At 43.7% G+C, this 7265-nt stretch overlaps 1 pseudogene across 1 annotated transcript; it reads left to right on the top strand.

Moving 5' to 3' along the window:
- Positions 1–225: 225 nt before the first annotated feature.
- LOC147971002 (mitogen-activated protein kinase kinase 3-like) lies at positions 226–6999 on the top strand (annotated as a pseudogene). Its single transcript, XR_015604442.1, has 9 exons — positions 226–555; positions 725–976; positions 1217–1435; positions 1532–1669; positions 1795–1962; positions 2302–2415; positions 2802–2909; positions 6112–6184; positions 6387–6999. The product of XR_015604442.1 is annotated as a mitogen-activated protein kinase kinase 3-like (transcript).
- Positions 7000–7265: the final 266 nt, after the last annotated feature.

Below are 7265 nucleotides of genomic sequence, written 5' to 3' on the forward strand. Positions count from 1 at the left end.
GGCTGATGCCGATGATGAACGTGTAGGCCGCTGGCTCTATTGCCGGCGTGATGAACCAGGGCCGCTGACCTGAACTAAGGCTTGATATCTGAAACGTTATTTTTGATTTTTTAAATAAATATGAACATGATGGGGCAAATGGATGCGGCCGCGCGCTGGGTGCACGGCCACCGCATCCCAGGACACGCCCGAATACGACCCAAATCCCTATCAAACAGACAGAATCCGATTACGCGGTGGAGTTGGCCTTACCGACCTACTGCGCCGCCTCCGGCCATCTCTCAAATATGGGACTATCGTACTGGCGGCGGAGGAAAGCATGTGCGTCCCTTCCCGTCGTGGCAAACGGAAGCGAAATCAAAGCCTCACTCTGTTTTCTCTGCGCCCTCTCCCTGACCCTTCTCCTCTTAGGCTTAGCCTTGTTTGGCTGTAATGGCTGGACTGGAGGACCTGAAGCGGAGGCTGCAGCCCATCTTCTTCGACGCCGATGGCAATGCTGTGCCGCCCCCCGCCGCCGACGGGACATCCGACGACTCCAGCTCTGACGACTGCGAGGTAACCACTCTCTTCGTTTCAGCCGTTTGGCCAGTTCGCTGAGATCTATGTTTATCTTCATTCTGTTCAACCAACCAAATTCCTTGCTTATGTTGCTCATAGTATGTTTTTTCTTAAGCCTGCTATAAAAATATATATGATGCTCATATTTAATCTTACTTTTGTAAAGGTTTTGGATAGTGGAACTGTCAATTTATTGAGTAGGTCCTCTGATGAATATAACATCAGTAAGCTTGGCTTCCATAAACGAACAACCAGACCAGATGGGGACTATGCTACAGATAAGGCATATCGATGCTCTTGTCATGATATGCATATTTTTGATTCTGTTGGTATTGGTGCAAGCAGCGTTGTCCATAGAGCTATTTATGTACCAGTCCATCGAGTTTTGGCACTCAAGAAAATTAGCATTTTTGACAAGGTGAGTGCAAAACTTTTTATAGTCCATATGCCATAAGCTGACATCTCTAGGTTCCCCTTACATGAAACAAAATCTATGGATACCCCTTTTTTTTCTTTTTCTTTTAATTAACTTTCACATGGAACTACAAGTGTAGAATTCATAGCTTATTCTCCATTTAATGCCTATTCATAGACATTGTTTGGACCAAGCTTATTCTCTTTATATTTATTATAACGTATTCTCTGATATATATTACAGGAAAAGAGACAACAGATTCTTAATGAGATCACAACGTTATCAGCAGCATCTTGTTATCCAGGTTTAGTTGAATTCCAAGGAATTTTTTACACTCCGGACTCTGGAGAAATATACTTTGCTCTTGAGTATATGGATGGTGGTTCATTAGCAGATATTATCAGGGTCAAGAAATTCATAACAGAACCAGTTCTTTCACATATGCTACAGAAAGTGTTGCTAGTACGTGTCTCTTGCCTCCATATGTTCTGATGTTAGCTCTATTCAAATCAGGCCTGTGAAATTTAAGTGACTAGTTAGTCTCTGTTAATTTATTAGGCTCTGCGCTACTTGCATGAAGTGAGGCGTTTAGTTCACAGAGATATAAAGCCAGCAAATTTGCTTCTAAATCTAAAGGGTGATACGAAAATTACAGACTTTGGTGTAACTTCTGGACTGCATGATTCAGTTACCATGGTATGCTACTTCTTGGTGATCGAAACTTCTCTTAGCAACAGCAAGCTGTTCTAAAATAGTATTAAGTGGAAATCTGACTATCTAGATTGAATAAGCGGTATATATGTGTAGTAATTGTCTTCCAGTGTGCTACCTTCCTGGGCAGTGTCACATATATGTCTCCCGAGAGAATTCGGAACGAAAATTACTCATATGCTGCTGATATCTGGAGCCTTGGACTAACAGCATTGGAGTGTGCAACTGGAAGATACCCATATGATGTAAATGGGGGCGAGGCCGACCTCATGCTGCAGGTGAGGTGGTTGGCGGTCAAGCAGTGTTCATTTGTATAATTTTCTACTGCCTTTCGTGATCATCTTATTTATGGAAAAAAAATCATGATCTCATTTATGTGTATCTGTTGGTATATTGTTAATTAAAGCTGTTTTCGGAATTTGGCTTGTTTTTCGTAGGCGTTCTACATCTGTTTCGGAATTTCTACTGGATTTAGAACTTCTATTTCATTTCTGCTTTCCAACATGAATGGTCTGACAATAATGCAATACTAGTTTGGTAGTTCCTCTTGTGAGTATTATATTATTGATGTATAGTGCAATCCTCCTTTCCCACCTTACTGTGTTGCAGTCTTGCAGATATTGGAAGATCCATCGCCAACACCACCACAACATATGCATTCAGAAGAGTTTTGCTCGTTCATTGATGCTTGCTTGCAGAAAGATGCTGATGCAAGACCAACATGTAATGAGGTAAAGTGACGTCTAGTACAATTAATTTTTTTCAAGAGAAACGATACGAGGGTTTCCAACTGCGTAAATCTTGTGATAATCTTTATTTATTATTTAATTTTTGTGGGGAGTGATAAACTTTATTATGCAGTAAGTATAGGATTTTGCGACACTATCTGAGAGTAATGTCTGATGGATGTTTCAGCTCTTTAGTCAACAGATTAGCGGTCTAAGGTGTGTCTGAGGTGATAATTGCAAAAAAGCGGTCTCATATGTTGAATTGTTTTACAAATTATTCATTGTCAACTAACTACATAAATAGGTTATTTGCAACAAAGACGAAATGGGGTTTATTTTCCTCTCTGAAAGAAAAATCTTATTTGAATTACATACTGAATATCTTGTAGCTTTTGTCTCATTCCTTCATCAAGAAATACGAGGGACCTGGTGTGGACTTGGCAGAGTACAACAAAAGTGTTCATGATCCAGCGGAAAGATTATCGCAGATAGCACATGTGAGTTCCTAATAGCTTTCGTTATCTTCTGTTTTTCCTGTTCTGCTGCCTTTCCATATGGAGGAAAATGAACCTGATGTTCCACAAGTTCACATACAATGATGTTAGCTATGCTTAGACAATAGAACATTCCGACAATTCAACAAATAAACTGACTCTTACTGCAGTTGTTTCAATCTTTTTAATCTGGTTTCTTGCTATCCGGGATTCAAAATATTCATGTTAAAATTTTTGACCTCGTTGAGGATTTCGGTTGCCACAAGCATAGTTCAAAAAACCGGACCGGGCCAGCGGTCGGACCGGGAAAAACCGAACCGGCGGCCTCGGCCGTTTTTTAAGCTAATAAGACCGTTCTGCAATTGGACCGGAGAAAACCAGTCAAGCCGGCCGGTTTTCTGAAAAAAAACGCTAAATAAACCAGGCCTTTGAACTGGAAAAAACCAGGAAAATGGTTAATGTAGAATTTGGGAGAAGCGGGAGTAGTAGGCATTGCGTGCTCATGGCCCAATAACCAACTCGGATGTGCTACTTTGTTGTCTATTATAGGGAAGTAATTTTATTCGACCATTGTTTAACACTGTTTTATTTGGCCATTGTCTACTAAACGTATATTATTTTATGGTAAAAAACCGACGATGAACCGATGAACCGGCGGTCCAACTGATGAAAACCTGAACCGACAGGCTCACAGGTTCGATCTTCGGTTCAGTTTTTTAAACTATGGCCACAAGTATATCTCAGAAAAAGAAATTGGAGCAGGGAAAAACATGATTTGTGGTTTTGCTATCCATGGAGTGGGACGAATTTACAGGAACTTTGCCACCGCCAAGTCACTTACCATTTCGCTTGAATATACTCGGCCCTAAACGTTTCTCCCCTCAAATATGAGTGCACCCGTCATGCTCACGCGGCCGCTCACCTCAGCTACAGCCGCTTACGCCGCTGCTCTCTTCACCTCCAACCACTCTTGAAATAGTCTTTCGCCCTGCTTTATAGATAAAGCAGCCACCATTTCCACACAAGTAGTTAAAGTGCAGGAAAGTAAATAGAAGGTCTGCTGGGGCACAAATAAGCCCAAAAGCAAAAAAGAAAAGGCGACACAAGACTCCGCAGAGTTAAAAGATCAACTGACAGGGGGCGAAGCGAGTTGGCGGACTGCCACCAGAAGATCATCAATCATGCCGTCTAGCCGGTCCCTGTCCCGCTGCCTACAAAGCGGGTACCACTGCCGCAAGAAGGCCAAAATTTTAAACACAGAGTCAGAAGCACACTGCAAGAGGACTCACTTGATAACCATCTTGTCACGTACAGTCCATTGGGTCCAGGTAATCACTGCGAACACTAACCTGAAGAGGCGCTTCCTCCTACCGGTATGTTTGGCCTGAGCCTCCAGGAACTCGCTCAGGTCCGGCGCCTGCCACTCAAGCGCTAGAGCCTCACGGACAAAGTTCCATAAGGAGGCAGCGGGACGAGAGAAGAAAATGTGGGTCCTGGTCTCCTGGATTTGGAAACCACACAAAGAAGGCTAAGGCCATCACCCAGCCCATGCCGCTTCGCCACCTCCAAACCCGATGGGAGGCGATTACAGAGCAGCTGCCAAACAAAGATTTTGATCTTCAGGCAGTGGAGCTTTTCACAAGTGGGAGGTCCACACAAGGGTCGACACACAATAGAGGGCACGGTATGCCAACCCGGCAGAGAAGAGTGCTGAGGAGGTGACTGTGCCAAGACACGACGCCCGGCGACCTAAACAGCGATGATGGAAGAGCCGTCCGCAACTCGGTCTAGGCTAAGGTTTCCTTTGGCCGAATGTTCGTTGGAACGGTATGTCCCAATTCCCATTGTGGGCCGCCGAGGCTACCAAGAGCACCAGATCCGAGCAAATCATGAAATGGTCCGGGAATTTGGCACGCAACGTGGTCCTACCGAGCCACAGGTCGAGCCAAAAGAGGGTACCCTCTCCATCGCCTATGAAGAATTGATACCCAAGTGAATCTCATGCTTGATCGACTGGAGGGATTTCAAGAACTGAGATCCTTCCCAACGGTCACAAGCCAGGAGAGGGTGGCCCTGCAGGTGTTTGGCTTTTATAAGCTGCAGCCATAGGCCACCCTCGTCCCCATGGATCCGCCACACCCACCTCAGCATGAGTACCACATTTGAACTGCTCCCAGGGGCAGCAGAAGTGTGCTCGCTGTTGATGTATAAATGTATTGCCTAGTCTCTTCCATCAGATTGGTCTTTTGGTTGCATTGACTAGAGCATGCACTTCTACATGGTATTAGAGCCAAGAGGTCTTGAGTTCAAGACCGGCTGGCGCAATTAAATTGCAGGCCACTTTCGGTCCACGTTTAGGCCTGAGGGAGCCACACGTGAGGGGGAGTGTTGACATATGAATGTATTGCCTAGTCTCTTCCATCAGATCGGTGTTTTGGTTGCATTGGGTAGAGCATGCACTTCTACACTCCCCACGGTGGAGCACATCCAAACCGGAAAAGAGAGAAGAAAAAAAAGGAGGTGTGCTCCTGCACGAACCACAGGTCTGCTGCTCCCGCGCTGGAGCACATTGGAACCCGAAAGGAAAAAATGAAGGTGTGCTTCCATCGCGGGTGGAGCACATGAAGTTGTGAACCTTAGGTTCATTTCAGATATGGCTGGTAAATTTGGTTACACTTGAAGTTGTGAACCTTAGGTTCATTGATCTATGTGTAGTAAAAGATCAAGTACTTTCTGAAAAAAGAATGTAGGCCTCCTCATCTAAGAGTATTACCTTTTGATACCGAAATGCTGTTTCCTGACTACAGGCAAACCGCGTACTCATTTGATATTGAATATGTGTTAGGTTCATTGATCTATGTGTAGTAAAAGATCAAGTACTCTCTGAAAAAAGAATGTAGGCCTCCTCATCTAAGAGTATAACCTTTTGATACCGAAATGCTGTTTCCTGACTACAGGCAAACCACGTACTCATTTGATATTGAATATGTGATCTGCCTTTGATACCCTTTGTTTTGAAGGAAGGGTATTTCTTTTACGTATATTGGTACACAAAGGTAAGTTCCTTGCTTGTTGCTTGAATCATAGGCAGATGTCTGAGTGCATGTTTGCTCTAATACATTAGCCAGAGATATATAGTTTGGTAGCGTTTGTTAAGTCAACTACTCATCTACGTGACTTACGGCCATTGTTATGTTTATTGCAGATGCTTGCTGTACATTACTACCTGATCTTTGGCGTCACATGAAGTCATTCTATGGACAAGATTCTACTTTCAGGTAGAGGAATATCTTGGGCTACGTTTCTCTCGTAGTAACCAATCCCTTACTGTATTTTCCAGTTGTCCAAAATACCTTAGCTTCCACTGTTGCTTGGATCACATGTCTTTATTATGCTTGGCTGCGGAACTATAATTGAACTTTCTTTCCTGTTATTTTACATGAACTGTGCAGACTTATTGACATGATATTTTTATTCTAGTTTCTCAGGGGAAACACATGTCGGTAAGAGCGACATATTCGATACTTTGTCAAGAATAAGGGAAATGCTAAAAGGTAACAGCCGTTGCGAGAAGATTGGCCGTGTGATGGAGAAGGTTTACTGTCGTGCGCATGGGGAAGAAGGGATGAGTGTCCGAGTTTCTGGATCATTCATTATGGGGAACGAGTTCCTTGTGTGCGCAGATGGGTTTTGCGCTGAAGGGATGCTAAGCATGGTCGAACTCTCTCCCGACATTCTCAGCAAGCAGGCAGGCCATTTCCAGGAAGATTTTTTCATGGAGCCAGGGACTGCCATGGGATGCTATGTGATATCAAAGCAAGAATTGCACATCGGCGTATCATGAAGTCATTCGCCTTCTTGCATGCAATCATTACATATGATGATTTTTGTGCTTTTTACTGCCGTGCATTTGCTGAACTGATCTATCATGCATGTTATCTTCCCATTTGACGCTGAAGAAAATAATCTTCTAGCATATCGACATATATCGACATTGAGATATTGGAATCTATTTTTTTTCTCGAATACGTACGAGTGTGCGTATTATATATTAATAGAAGGAAAAGGGGGAAGAGCCCCATCCGTGAATATTTACATGGCGTTTACACAATGCGATCCACCGTGGTCTCTAGGTGGATTACTCACCGTGTACCCACCCATCTACTCCTACACCTACAGGGAAAATGTTAAGATCAGCGTGCTCCAGATCACACCCTCTGATTCTATCCTCCATAGCACATGTCGCACATCCGGGCTTTTTCCATCAAATACAATTGAATTCCGATGCTTTCACAACTCCCACGTAACCAATACCTGGATGGCAGGAGGTCTTGGCATATCTTCCAATATGTGTTGCGT

The sequence above is a fragment of the Triticum urartu genome, chromosome 5A, assembly GCF_056163025.1.
Source record: "Triticum urartu cultivar PI428250 chromosome 5A, HENAU_Tu73, whole genome shotgun sequence".
Taxonomy (NCBI): Eukaryota; Viridiplantae; Streptophyta; class Magnoliopsida; order Poales; family Poaceae; genus Triticum; species Triticum urartu.